The sequence below is a fragment of the Gracilinanus agilis genome, chromosome 2, assembly GCF_016433145.1.
Source record: "Gracilinanus agilis isolate LMUSP501 chromosome 2, AgileGrace, whole genome shotgun sequence".
In the NCBI taxonomy this organism is placed as follows: Eukaryota; Metazoa; Chordata; class Mammalia; order Didelphimorphia; family Didelphidae; genus Gracilinanus; species Gracilinanus agilis.
Window position 1 is genome coordinate 519,900,707 of NC_058131.1, and position 15,497 is coordinate 519,916,203.

Genomic DNA, 15,497 nt, shown 5'->3' on the forward strand with positions numbered 1-15,497 from the left:
ATTATCATCTTTCATATCTATCCCCAATTGTGAGTATACCCCAAGGCTTCTGTCCCAGTTTTCCTTTTCTCTTTATATTCTGACTTGGTGAACTTATCAGTTCCCATTGGTTTGATTATCATTGCTCCATATGATTCCCAAATCTGTGAATTGTCATAATCTCTCTTGAGCTCCAGTTTGTTATCACCAATTACCTATCAAATCAGAACTCATTATCTTTACCAAATCTGCTGCCTTTCTTCCAAATTTTCCTATTTCTCTTAAGTTTTTCACCATTCTTTCAATCATTCTAATGTGAATCCTTGATGTCATCCTCAACTACTCAGTCTCACTAATCCCACTTGTTCAATCAGTTGCTGAATCTCATCTGTTTTACTTTCTTAATACTTAGCATCTGTTCCCTAAAAGCAGCTGCAGAGGGGTTGGGGTGACAGTGAATGGAGTATTGGTCCTGGAGACTGGAAAAGCTGAGTTAAAATGCAGCCATAGGACACTGACCAGCCGTGTGATCTTGGGCAAATCACTTCACTTGTTTGCCAGTTTACTTAAATGTAAAATGGAGATAATAATAGCACCCACTTTGTGGGGTTGTTGTGAAGATGAAAAAATATTTGTAGAAAGCACTTGGCACATTGCCTAGCAAATAGTAGTACTCTATAATTGCTTATTCTCTTCCCCCTTCTTTATACTCTCATAGTCAGTATCCTAATATGTAGGCTCTTATCACCTCTATTGCAATAAGCTCTTAATTGATTTCCCTAGCTCAAGTTTCTTCCTGTTCTAATCTATTTTTCATGTAGAATCTCAAATGATTTTCCAAAAATGCAAGTCTAGTCATGCCACCCTTCTTTGGCAATTAAAGTCCTTCACAATTTGGTTGTAATCTATCTTTCTAGCCTAGTTATACATTCTTTTGTTATATGTACTCTTTGGTCCAGCTATACTAGCATTTTTGTTCCTCATATGCGACATTTCATCTCCTGTTTCTATACCTTTTACACTAGCTGTCTCCTGTGCCTAGAGTGTATGCTCTTCCTACTTTTACTTCTTAGGCTCCCTAGTTTCCTCAAGAGTTCTCTTTTGCATGAATTCCTTTTTGGGCCTGTCTTCTTCCCCAGGGTTCTCCATTTTGTATATGTTTTGCGTTTGCCTATCTAAGGTACAAATTTTCCAGTGCTTGCTACTTAGTAAATAAGGGCTTATTGATTGATATCTGTGCTGAGAAAGTTTTCAGTAATGGAATGTTCCAAGGTATGTTGTTTCTGTTTTGTGGAGTGATGGAAAGCACACTGGACTTTAATATTAAAAAAAAAACTACATTTGAACCCTGCTGTAGACACCCACTACTGGGGGTACCTTAACCTGAGCTCAGCTATTAATAACACTGTTCATGGAATGGTTGTGAGGATCAAATGACATAATGTGTGTAAAATGCTTTGAAAAATTAAATGGTATGTATATAACATCTATCTTTATTTTGTAAATTTTATTAGGGATTTGAAGAGAACCAAAAAAGCCTGCTTATCAAATTTGCACATCAAATCTTGGAAGCATAGCTTTATTTATAGTTACATAATTGGGACAGTATTAAAGATTTCACTAGACCAGAACAGTGAGCTTAAGCTAAGAAGATAAAGTAAGAGAGAAAGCTCTAATACCTGGTTCAAAAAAAAAAGTTACTTATATAGGTGAATATATTGTTAGAAAACAATTCCTTGAAGAAAGATTGGGGTTATTAGTGGATTACAAGTTTGTTATGAATCCCCAGTGTAGTATTGTATCCCCCCAAATAATGCAATATTACATTGTATTGATGAAAAAATAGTATCTGGAATTAGGTGCATATGTTATGAAGTCAAGATATTAAAATATAAGATATCTTTAAAAAGTGTCTTCAAATGTGTTTATTTTTGGAAAAGTTCTGCTACATAGAATATTGCTGATAGACATTTTGCCATTACAGAAAAAGTCAGCAAACATGGGATATGCACTTTTTGTAAAAGAAAAATGCATAATCTCCTTAAGTTCAGTGACTTTGTCAAGAGACATTGACCAAAATCTTGAATGGAGAAAATGTTGGCATATGTAATCTTTTGGAGTTTATGTCTTAGATGGTTTTGGTTTTTGTGGAATTTGTAAAATAAAGTTTTCTAGAACTTGAATCTAGAATTCTATAAATGTTATTCCACCATCTTTCATATCTTAAATATTTTTCAAATATGTATCTTAATCTTCCAATAATTCACTTAAGTTTACAGATGTTGAAACCAAGTATCTTAATCTCTTGTTACCTTGGAAGTTCCTTCAATAATCAATCAAAAAGCATAAAATGTAGGCAGAAGTATATGTATAAGTCTAGAAGTGCTTATGGTAGGGCCAGGTTGGAGAAGGGCTTCAAATGCTAAGTAGATTTTATAATTGATATCAGGAAAAATAGGAAGGCCCTGGAGTATGAGTAGAAGATAACTGCACTTTAAGAAAATCAGGTTTGCAATTGCAATAGTGTGAAATCAGAGAAGGAGACAAATGAAACATGTAATAGAGGTAGAATGACAACAGTTGGCTTCTGATTATCTATTCATTATAATGCCCTGTGGAAGTGAGTGATAGATAACTTTGAAGTGGAAGAATGGTGATACCTTCTACAGGAAAAGAACAGTTTGGAAAACTTGGGGACAAAGATAATGATATAATCCATATTGAAATCCATTTATGCTTATTACATTCCTGTGGCTCACTCTGCTCCACCAAAGACAAAGCTACTTGGGAGCACAGAACTAGCCTAGTGATACTTTAAATCTAATGGTATAGAAAATTATTATATGGACTAAGTAGATGTTTTGTTGAACTGCTTTTTTTCCTTGAGAAAGTTTTTGTTAAAAGGGTTTACTTATTGGGTAAGGAACTAGGGAATCTCATATTTGGGAAATAAAGGTGAGGTAAAAACAAGGTACCAATACAATTTTTTTTAATTTTATGCTACAGCTACATCTGCTCTGGTAATTCTGATACTACACTTGATCTTAGCCAAAAGACCGAGAAGCGATTGCTCTAGTAATTCTGAAGGGATAAATGAGAGCTGAGTTAGGCCAGAAGGCTTCATGGAGAAGATAGGAATCAAAGTGATCCTTAAAAGCTGAATAGAATTTAAGTGAGTGGGAAAAAATGGATGATAGTCTTTGGGGATTGGGTGAGGCTGGGAGACTGTTAGTTTGGACAGAATCTCTCTGACTTGGATATTGAATAATGTTAATTCAATAAAAATTGTTAAAATAAGGTATTAGTATCAGTATTTTTCTTCAACATAATAATGACCACAATTGACCCCAAAGAAGAGAATGCACCTAACTCCCCTTCTTTGCAGAGACAGGAGACTATTTATATGTGGAACAACTTATACTCTTACCTTATTGTATTAGGTTTTGCTGAAGTGCTATTGTTCTTTTAACAAACGGTTTTCTGAGTTGGGGGGGGGTGTTGTAGAGAAAATATTTTGGAAAATAGACGATATAAAATATGGATGATACTGGTTCATGTGAACTCTGTCTTGGTCAAGAGCATATCTTTGGTGTTTTATGTGCCATATATTGGCAAAAACTTTAAAAAAAAAGACTTAAAAAATCCAAGAAGTCATTCAGGTTGGTAAGTGGACTTTGATGCCTTGCTTTCTATAATAAGGATAGTTTGAAGGACCTTGGGACTGTTTGTTCTTTAGAAGACATTTTGGGGGTATGCATAGAGAGGTAGATATGATAACTTTCTTTAAATATTGAAAGGCTGTCATGTACAAAGATTAGACTTGTTTTGCTTTGGCCCTCAGAAGGCAGAATTTGAAACAGTGGATAGAAATTACAAAAGAAAGTTTGTAGAAGTTAAAGATATTAGCAGTTTAGGCTGCCTCAGGTAGTCAGAGCCTAGATTTGAATTTGTTATTACCTTCTTGATTCCAGGATGGGTGCTTTATTCATTTTGCAGACTACAGATGAATTAGTCAACTGTCTGACTACAGTCTTTAAGGCCTTTTTTGCACAGAGTTCCTCCCTGTGTATCAGTCACTCAAAAAGCAGTTATTAAACATATATAGTTCAAACACAAGATAAAATAAAATAGGTTATCATGAGAACTTGTAAGAAAAAAAAAAACCTAGGTATATATAAGCTATGCACAGAACAGGTAGGAAGTAATCTCAGAGGGGAAAACACTCGGAACTGTGGGACTGAAAAGGCAGGTTTAATTTTAGCTGAGACTTAAATTAAGCTACGGAAACTTAAGAGTCAAGGAGGGAAGAAGAAGAGGAGCCCTGGGGATTTGGAGGGGACTGGAAGGCAGCCTATATAAAGTCATGGATTTGAGAAATGGAGTATTGAATAGGAATAGCATGAAAGGTAGTGTCTGCATCTTAGATTATATGAAGGAGAATAAAGACTAAGAAGATTGGAAAGATAGAAAAATGACTAAGTAATGAAGAGCTTAAAATGCCAATTAAAGGTCTTCATATTTTATTCTGGTGAGAATAGAGAGGCGCTTAAGTTTTTCAAGTAGAGGAGAGTGACAAAGTCAGACCTATAGAAATTTGCTTTGGCAGTAGAGTGGAGATTCAGTTGGAGTAGACAATCTTGAGGCAAGGAAACTTATTAGATTATTGCAGGGGTCGGCAACTTATAGATGGCTCTTGAGCCATATCTGGCTCTTTTGAGGCCAGATATGGCTCTTTCTGCAGAAGCCATAAAGTCGATTTTTTGTAGGCGCTGTTTCAGGAGCGCGCACTGTGAGCACTGTACGGCTCTCACAAAATTACATTTTAAAAAATGTGGCGTTTATGGCTCTCACAGCCAAAAAGTTTGCCGACCCCTGCATTATTGCAATGTTCTAGGAGAGTAGTGTGTGGCGATTTGAGTAGAGAGAAAAGGAGAGATATGGAGGTAGACAAAGATTTAGCAACTGTTTGGATATATGGAGTGAATACAAATGAGTAGGGTAGCATAAACAAATCGCCTGCTATAAATCTTCATTAGGAGTTTTCTTCTTAAGGTCTTTCTGTCATTATCTCCTTATTCTCTCTAGTTGTTCACCTTTATTCCTTAATTCTCTAGCCCAGAAGTTCAGAGTTCTGCCACTGCATCTGGAGATGATTTCTGTTGTTTAGAATTTGTATCTCCAAGAGTCTGGGAGAAGTAGAATTCCTCTGCAGAAATCTACACAGAAAGCTGCCATAATGCTTTCCAATAAGGCCACTAAGCTTCCACAGACTTGAGCATAGATCTCTATGGCATTGGAAAGAGGAATTGCTGTTTGTTGCAAGTCCTTGAGTTAGCTAATGTTACCTTGCTGTCAATATGGTGGGCAGTGGGGGAAGTGTGCTGCATGCGCTCAGGGTTGGCAAGTCCTTTTTTTTTTTTTCTTTCCTTTTTTAAGCCTTATTTTGTGTTCAAAGTATATTCTAGACATTCAAGACAAGCAACATTTTTGGTGTGCATAGTTTTTGAAGATGTTTGAGGATTAGAGAAAATTTACTTCATCTTAATATTAAATGACTCAAATCAAATCCTTTATTGAATATTTGAATGTTATAAGTAATGGAATATGTATTAAGGATTGAACATATTATAGGCCAGATGTTTTCCTTAAAATATCAGTATTTGGCCTGAATCCTAAGTTATTATTTTTTTTTAAAATGAGCAATTTGTTCAGAGGTATTTATTGTAACATGATTTACAGTAGGAAAAAAAAACCACCCTGAAAACAACTTAAAGGATTGATGACCAATTTATTAACTTTTTCAGTTCAGGTAATATTTCTTAAGTGCCTTCTATGTGCCAGATGCTGTACGATATAAGGACAGAAATTTTAAAGTTCTTTCCCATAAGAAACAACATTCTACTGGGGAGAAATAATTGGGAATTGAGGGTAGAGAGTACATATTTACTGGAAATGATCAAGAAAAGTCCTTTCTATTCAGTGTCATTTGAGCTGAGCCTTCATTGAAGCCCATGGGAAAGGGGACACAGACTGCCTGTTCAAAGCATGGAGAAGAGAGATTGAATGCTCTATATCAGTAATAGCAAAACTTTTAGAGATGGAGGACTGGACTGGGCCCCACCACCCCAAACCAAGTGCCCTGCCCCTCCCCCCTACCACATACTGGGAGTGTCCCCCTATCCTCACCCCACTTAGGGGAAGAAGAAAGCTCTCCCATTGGGCTGCTGGGTGGAGGGGCAGGTGAAATGAGGAATATCCTCAGTGAGAGAAGGGTATGTGTGTGGCCTGAGTGCTCTGCTTCCCTCTAGCTCTACTGCCTGTGAGCTGTCGACCTTAACTCCCTATGTACTCCTATTGGACTGCTGGACAGAGGGGCAGTTGATGTGAAAAAAGGTCATCAGGCATGGTGGAGAAGGGGAGGGAAGCAGCTCCGCTTGAGTCCCTCTGCCTTTCTAGTAATGAACTCTGAGGGTGACTAAGTGCCTAAGAGAGTGCTCTCTGTGCCACCTTTGGCAACTGTGCCTTAGATTTGCCATCACTGTCCTATATGAAGACTAGAAAGTGGGCAGTTAGGTGGCTCAATGGGTAGAGAGCCAGGCCTGAAGATGGGAGAGCCTGGGTTCAAATTTGGTCTCTGACATTCCCTAGATGTATGACCCTGCAAGTTACTTAACCCCAGTTGCCTGCCCCTAATGGCTCTTCTGCTTTGGAACCCATGTTTGGTTTTGATTCTAAGACAGAAAATATTAAAAAAAAAAAAAAAAGAAAGAAAATGAGGTCAATTTGACTAGAACATAGAATATATAAGGTGAGGGTTGCCATTTGAAAGATAGGTTAGAGCTACATTGTGAAGGGTTTTAAATGCTAGACAGAGAAATTTAAATGTTATACAAGAGACAATAGAGAGCTACTAAAAGTGCTTTATGAAAAGAAAAGTGACATTACCAGATCTTTGCTTTAGGAACATCATTTTGGCAGTATTGGAGGGATGGATTGGAGAGGAAGACCTGGAAGCAGAGAGGTATTGGACTATTGCTATAGTCCAGGCAAGAACTGATAAAAACCAGAACTTGAGCACTTTTTTATGGGTGTGAGAAAAGTTGTGAAGTTGGAATTGACTAAAATTGACAGCTGATAAGTATGAGGTTGGTAAGAAAGAGGGAAGCATTTAGAATGATTCTTTTGAATCTTAATGATTTGAAAAGATAGTGAATGTCTTCAGCAAAATTAGAAAATTGAGAAAAGTGGTATAGGTTTGACAGAGAAAAAAATTATATTTTGAACATGTTTGAAGTGGGGACATCTTGATGGAAAAAATATAGTAGAATGTTGGTAGGATACTAGAGTACAGGAGAGAAATGAGGGTTGGGAGAAGAAGAGAGGTTGTGCAAGTCACAGTAAAGCTCATAGTGATTTGTCTACTGTGTTTAAGAGGGCTAGATCTGGAGTCAGGAAGTACCGAGTTCTTCAATGCTGCTAGCTATGTGACCTTGAGCAAGTCACTCTCTCTTTTTCCTTATAATTGAGAATAATAAAAAAATATCACACAGGATTGTTATGGGGATCAATCATTTCCACCATTTTAGAGATCTTTGTGATTTTTAGTGGTTGAAGAAATACTGATGTAGTTGTGAATCCTTAAAATTTTGGGAAAAAAGGTAACTAAATTTTGAGAATAATCTGTATGTTTACAAAAATTATATGGACCCATTTCATTCATTCCTCCCATCTTTTCTGGCAGCAAGAGTACCTTGTAAGATATTTTGAGAGGCTGAGGTTTAAGTATGTTTATTGTAAGCACATTCATTTTGTAGAATATAACTTTCCAATCAAAAGTAAAGGTTGTGTCTTAACTAGCATTGACTGCCACCTCCTTTGGCAAGGCATTACCACTCTTGCTACTTAATTTTTTTCCCCTAAGTTATTTGAAAAGGTTTTAGATTTAATTTAAGAATGATTTACTCAGCAATTATGCTAGGTCTGCTGTAGGCACTTAGACTGGTGTAAGGTTTTATGTTACTGTTTAAAATAGTGAAATTGATTAGAATTTAGTTAAAACTGTATGATTACAGAGGCAGCTAAGAGGCTTAGTGAATTGAGAGACAGGCCTAGAGACAGGAGGTGCCCTGGGTTTAACTGTTTCCTTGGACACCAACTGTGTGACTCTAGGCAATTCATTTAACCCCTATTGTCTATCCCTTATTGCTCTTCTGCCTTCCAGCCATTGCATAGTATTAGTTCTAAGATGGAAAATAACAACTTTTTTAAAAAATTCTATAACTAGTACTATGTAAAGAATAATTCTTTGAACTAAAGTAATTCCTGTAATTTATTTTGCTTTGATTTTAACATAGAAGGAACAATACCGTGTTATGGTTTTCAAGATGTATTCCATATTCTGCCCAGAATTTAAAGTGTTCAAATTATGTGCTACACACTGGATATAGCATCATGTTAATGTTTTATAAATTTCTTGTGTATAGTGTTTTAGCTTCATTATGAACTAGTAGATTATGTATGTTACCCTTGAAATCCTCAGAAATATATTATATTTCTAAGAAGAAATGGATTCTTGATGTCAACCAGCCAACCAACCAACTGTTGGATCATATCCTGTTCATAAGTTGAGCACTGTTTGTATTTCTAGCCTAGAATAAATGAAGGAAACCTTCGCTTAAATAGCATCATTAAAGACACTAATTAAGAGATACTGAGGCCTGCACAGCTCAGTTGTTAAATTTTCAGTGTGTATAATTGTTTCCACTGAGAAAATCTACTACAAATAAGTGTTTGATTTATTTTCTTGATTGTTTAGACCTAAGAAAGTGTTTTGTGTACATTTTTCACCCCGTTATGAAGTTTGGTTGCCATTTCAAAATGATATTAAAACACTTGGGGCAGTGTTGTTCTTTGAGGTATCCCTGTATAAATATGGGACCCTCCTCATTTGATTGCTTTCTTCCATTTTCTCCATTTTGGTTTTTGGGCATCTTTCTCCAATTGGGAGTTTCTGTCTTTTAACCTGTTAATTTCCTTTTGAACTATTTTCCACTTTTCTTGCCAAATATCTTCCATCTTTCTCATGATCTCAGATTTGAACTCTTCAAGAGCTTGTGACCAATTTTTATTTTTGGGGGGAAGGTTTTGGATGTGATTACTTGTTTGTTCTCTGCTGTTTGCTCTGTTGTCTGGATTTTTTCTGTGTAAAAGTTATCGAGTGTTAAAACTTTCTTCTTGATCTTTCTCTTTGGAGGTTCTTGTATATGGCTTGCCATTATTATTATGCCGTTTTTCTTTCTCAGTCAGAAGTCTGGGTGAGGGAGGCAGGCTCTGTCTATCGAGCCATGGAGCAGTTTTTGCCTGAGTCACTGTGCCATGTGGTCCTCTCAGCTTTATCCTCGTGCCCACGGTCTGTGTTCTTTAGGCTCCTGGGGTCTCAAGTCTAGCTGTTCTCAGGGTCAAGCCTCCTTGTGGTCCCCTTGCTTGCTCCTCTGTCCAAGGATCCTTTAACAGGAGCTGCCAAGAACTTAGTGAATGCCCCAAACTTGCTCTAACTCTTGTGTGCTGGCTTTGGCCCTGTAGGTGGTGTGTGTGTGGGGGGGTGGGGTTGATCAGCTCATGTTTTAGTGAGAGCTTTTTCACCCCCTTATAGAGTGGAAATGCCCGGATCCCATTCAATACCTTCAATGCTGTGCCCAATTGTGGAGCCCTGTCGTTCATCTGGATTTGGTTTTTGTGTCCTTTTGAGGAGTCATGTGTAGGTGGGTTAGGAGAGATTAAGCACACTGCTTCTATTCTGCAGCCATTTTAACCCAGAAGTCCATTTTTTCCATCTTGGAAAGAACCATGTATTTTTTCTAAAACATCTCTTTGAAATAAGTCATTTTTCCTCAATCCTTTTTTCTTACCATTAGAATAGGAAACTTTTCCCAACTGAATGCATGTAAAGGGAAAAATATTTTCTAACAAAGGAAAAATGTTTTTGTCTTTTTCTTTCCATTCAGATGAGGGAGGACAGGATGGGAAATAAAGATGGAAAGATTAGGGTTGAGTTGGAGAGAGTGAATAGATAAATGGGAATTCAAATTTAGGTCATTTTCATAGAAGATCTAGCTTAGGGTCTTATCTTGGGGCAAAAGTTCCCCAGGCTGTTGAATAAAAGATGAATAAGGCAAACTACTTCAGTTCCATAAAGAATTTTATCTCATCTGGCTATTTCACCATGATATTATGGCCTAGCTGGCACAGGGATCTTACCATCTACCCTTCTGTCATCCATACATCCTTCTTCCCATGTATTTCTGCTTTTTTTCCCCTTAGGAAATTGTAATCAAATTAACTTCATCATTGCTACTAAAAAAGATTTACATTTTAGTGCCTTGTAAGTCTCTAGACAACCCAGATCCAAATTCTCTGAGACTTTACTCCCTGCTTCTTCACACTATGCCATTTTGGATCTATCCTTCCAGAGCTCTCCTATTTAGTTCTGCTCTCCTACTGCCCTGTGGAATGCCTGTTCTCTCTTTAACAAACTTTGCATATTGGACCTCTTTATGCTCCTTCTGTCTTTTCAACATATTTTGGAATTTAAATTGATTTTTTTCTTAAATTTTCTTAAATTTATTCTTCCTCAAAGATACTGTTTTTTACTTTCCTTTCTTCATGTCCCCTAAAACATTGGATGGACTAAGAGCAAGAAGTAAGCATACTATGTTATTTCTTCCTGATCTTTCCCCTTCACTTTCATTCAACTACCTTTACTTTATGATTCATGTTATCCAAATAAATAATCATATCCAGACCTTTGTGGCTATTATTTATGTGCCTCTCAGGTCATTTTACCTTCTTGTCAAATAAACATTGAGTGCCTATGTGTCAGTCACACAATCTAGGAATATAAAAAGAAGCAAATGACAATCCCATTGCTGTCAAGAAACTCAATCTAATGGAGAAGACAACAGGCAAACAAATAAGCTACATAGAGAATAATAAGAAATAATTTAGAGGAAAGCCACTTAGGGTTGAGAGGAAAGGGCTTCCTGTAGAAGCTCCAGTAAACCTACCTTACTTTCTTCTTTACTGCAAACCCTGTCCTCATTTGGGTATTTGAATGCACATGTTGGTGTCTTATCTAGATACTTTTCTTATTTAATCAACCCCCTCAATTCTCAGCTTGGCAAATTCTCAGCATATGTTACTTTTTGGCATCCAAGATCAACAAATGATAATTACCAGGAATGTTTATTAATTCCTGCAATTATCAGTTATTCTGTGTTTTCATATTTTGTGTTTTTAAATATTAATGAATGGCCATAATAAACAGTGAAGTGTTTTTCTGAAATAGACTTATACTAAGAGCTTCAGAGATTTTCTTTTTTTAAAGAAAGTATGCATGTATATTTACACACATATATGCATGGCTTATCACGTTACAAACCATTGTATTGTGATGATAACTTAAAACATATCCAAACACACTGACTCATTTTTCTTCTTAAAGTATTTCTAAAATTCTTAATCCTTTATTTATGAACATCGAAAATTTTGTCTATTAAAATAAGAGATATTAAGTTTAGTAGTATTTACAAAGAATAGTAGCTTATAGAAAATATTCAAACATCAGAAAATGCCAACAAACATTATATTGGAAAATTTTAATATTTGAATAGCTATTATCCATATAACATTCAGATCTTTTGGCAAGTACTTAGTAGCACTTTACAGAACCATGTGTTGAATTTGCCAATATGGGTCTTATTTTGCTTACAAAACTTTTTTTTATTTTTTGGAACACCACTCATAGGATATATATAAAGTTTACTATATGAGTATTTTATTTGCAAGAATGTTAGCTAGCATCATTGCAATGCAAGATGTTAGCATCAAATAGGGCTAAATGTACACACACATGTGTATGTGATACATATATACATAACACATGGCAACACTTTTAAACAACACTGACTTCTTAGATTATAACTGTTCCTACATTCTCCTATCCCGGTTTCCAGAAATGAAGATCTTAACTTGTAATTCCAAGTTTCACTGTTTCCTGTGCTTCCTTTCAACTTGGCAGTTGTGGATTTGAATTAGTTACATCTTTATGTTGATTGTTAAATCTTCAATTTTCATGGGGGAATCACTATACTTGTCCCTGATTTCTTGATTTTTTTCATCTTTTTTTAAAGATTCGGGGAAAAAAGTAAATTTCCCAAAAAATATTTTGAAGGAATTTCCTCATGGGAGGACTACTCAAATCCTTTGAAATCTATACCTTTACTCTTCTTTAGGAATAATAATAACCTTGATTTCATCATCATCCACAATATTCCACCACCCCAATTCATAACTTCTTCATCTTATCATAACTCTTGTTTCAGTTTTTTCTGTACCTGACGTCTAAATATCTTCTCATTGCAGTCTTCTTTCCCTTTACTTTTTTTATTTTCTCAGGTCAGTACCCCTTCTCTGGCCTTCATTTCCTCTCTTCAAAACTAAACTCTGAACTTATTCAGTTAATCTGTTTAACTATACATTATGATCCTTGAATCCCTTGCCACAAAGTTTTATTTCTGCCGTTTCAAATTCCAACCTTTGATAACCGTCATCTCATGGTACTCAATGTCAATTCAGGAAGCTGCACAGCTTTGAGTTCTCTACAAATTAGTGTTATTTAATCTCAGCTGGATCCATACTGCTGAATTCTGGTCCTTACATTCTTCCCTAATCTGTTTTCTTGCAAAATAGTTTTTAAAGTGTTGTTTGAGGCCTCTAAGGATGTAAAAAGTCAAACTTTTAATATTTAATTTCATACAAATTTTGATATATGTATTTTTCTCATATAAATAGCTATAATCCACATAAATAAGAGCTCTTTGGGACATTCCAAAGGACTTTTTAAGTGTATAAAGGAAGGGGCAATTAGGTGGCTCCGTGGATAGAGAATGAGGTCAGAGATGGGAGGTCCTGAGTTCAAAAGTGGCCTCAGATGCTTCTTAGCTGTTTGACTCTGGGTAAGCCATTTCATCCCAGTATTTGTTAACCACTTTTCTGCCTTGGAACTGATACGTAGTTTTAAATCTAAAACAGAAGGTAAGGATTAAAAAAAAAAAAACCCGACAAAGTATAAAGGAGTCTTAAGACCAAAAAATTAGAGAATCATTATTCTAGCAACTATTACAAATCTTCTTTTCTCAGGGTACACTACCACTTCCCCCATTTTCTTTGCAGGGCGCCTTATCTAATACTTTAAGAAAATGTTAAGGCTCTCTTTTCTCACTTTATATCAGCACCATCCTCCATCCTTCCCTCTCTTAGTCCAGTTTTGGGGTAGGATAGTCCTTGTCAATTCAACCCTTCCATTTGCCTTTGATACCTCATTCTTCTAGAACAGTGGTTCCTGAACTTTTTTGGCCTACCGCCCTCTTTCCAGAAAAAATATTACTTAGTGCCCCCTGTCACATACTATCACCGCCTCCTTACAGTTATTCACCACCCCCAAATGCACCTGTGGCCATCACCACCTCCCCTGGATTGCTGCAGCACCCACCAGGGGGTGGTTTCCCACTTTGGGAATCACTGTTCTAGAAGATTGTCCTTTTTGTTATTCCTTCTCCCTACTTTTAAACATCTTGCCCCCTGACCCCTTCCTTTTTGCTTTCACACAGGTCCAGGATCCTTTTCCCATTCTTAATTCATTTTCCCCTCACATGACCCTGCCATACTTTTGAACTGCTATTCTATAGCTCCCTTTTTAGAAAAGGCTTTCTGTCCATATAGTCTCTTCACTATTTTATCTTAACCAATTCCTAATCTGACTTTGTTTCTACACTGAAACTGCTTTCTTATTCCTAAATCCTTTGACCTTTCCTGAGTGTTGGTCTTCACTCATATTGATTGATACTGTTGACCATCTCTTTCTGTGTATACCTCCTAAGGTTTTCATTTTGCTATTCTTTTAAGGTTCTCTTGCTTATCAAGCCACTCCTTCTAAAATGTCTGTTGTAGAATGATCATCTATTTCCCACCCTAATGAATATATACCCATAGTATCTGCCCTGGGTCCTTCCCATTTAGCTTTTTCTCTCGCCTCTCCTTTCTTCTCTTATTGGCAAAAAAAATAATTAAAACAGTGAAACTAATGGACTCATGACACTATGGAGAAAAAGTAATATTCAATCAAGCTTTTATTTGTTAAGCAGCTCTTATATGTCACATACTGGGCTGGGAATACAGAGGCAAAGATTAAATAGACCCCACTCACTTAGAGTTTTTATTCTGTTAAACAGGACATACCTATAAGTATATACAGAATGATTAACAAAGCAGTTAAATTGTTAGGGAGGCAAGTCACTCACTGTTGTGATAAAGAAAGGCTTCCTCTAGAAGGTGATACTTGACTATCTTGTAAGATGTGAAGAATTAATTTACAAAGCAGCTAATATGTGCATTGTATTAAGTACTTTTTACAAATCTCATTTGATTGGGAAATAGGTGCTATCCCCATTTTATAGTTGAGGAAACCAAGGCAAACAAAGTAAGTGTCATATAACTAAAAAGTGTCTGAGGCCATATTCGAACTCAAATCTTTATGTACACTCTATCAAATGCACTGTTGGTGAAGAATATTAACCACCTCTTGACAGACATGATAAACATGCTTGCAGAGACACACACACACACACACACACACACACACACACATATATATATATATATATATATATATATATTATTTTTTTTTTTTGGACTTGGCTACTGTTTGGATTCATTCTACTTGACTGCTTCTTTGTTAAAAGAAAAAAAAATTTCAGGATTAGGAAGGAGAAGAAAGTGTTAACAGTAATGATACCCTCCCCAAAAGAGAATCATTAAAACATTTTCTAAAATGCACAGAAGAGAATAGAAGTTTAGAAGGAAACAAGACAGTCTGAAAAGTAATGTGTTGAGTTTTTCTTCTATTTTTTTTTAAAGAAGCAGTGTTGTGAAATGAAGACTCATAGTTTCATATAAAAATCATCTAATATCTGGTTATCTCTGTGTCTTTTAATGTGTTTGGGACAATTTTAAAGAATTACCTTAAATGCAATTGTTGATGAAGACTTTCAACTGTATAGTCACTAAATTTCAGTGTTCTTGTATAAGTTTACTCTTCTGCCTTGGAACTAGTACATAGTATTGATTCTAAGGTGGAAGATAAGGGTTAAAAAAAAGAATTTACTAGAAGCTTAGTTGCTGGCATTATTAGACAAAATTTTGTAGGCAGTTTTGTGTTTCAGTAGTTCAGTAGTTTCAATTATGTCTGACTTCATGACTCACTTTTGTTAGTGGTGGGGGAACAGGTTTCTTGGATAATGTTTTGCAATTTGATCATTTTACATATGAATAATCTGAGACAAACACGGTTCAGTGGTTTGTCCAGGGTCACATAGGTAGTAAATGTCTCAGGTCACATTTGAACTCAGATCTCCTTGACTCCAAGCCCAGTGTTCTATACACTGTGCCATGTAGTTTTATAT

General features: G+C 36.1%; 1 protein-coding gene and 1 pseudogene across 2 annotated transcripts in view; one reads left to right on the forward strand and one right to left on the reverse strand.

Annotated features, from left to right (window-relative positions):
- Positions 1–15,497, forward strand: part of ARHGAP5 (Rho GTPase activating protein 5) — an 86,063-nt gene that overhangs the window by 35,156 nt on the left and 35,410 nt on the right. The gene's annotated exons all lie outside the window — the stretch shown is intronic.
- On the reverse strand, positions 2,946–3,047 carry LOC123238565 (annotated as a pseudogene).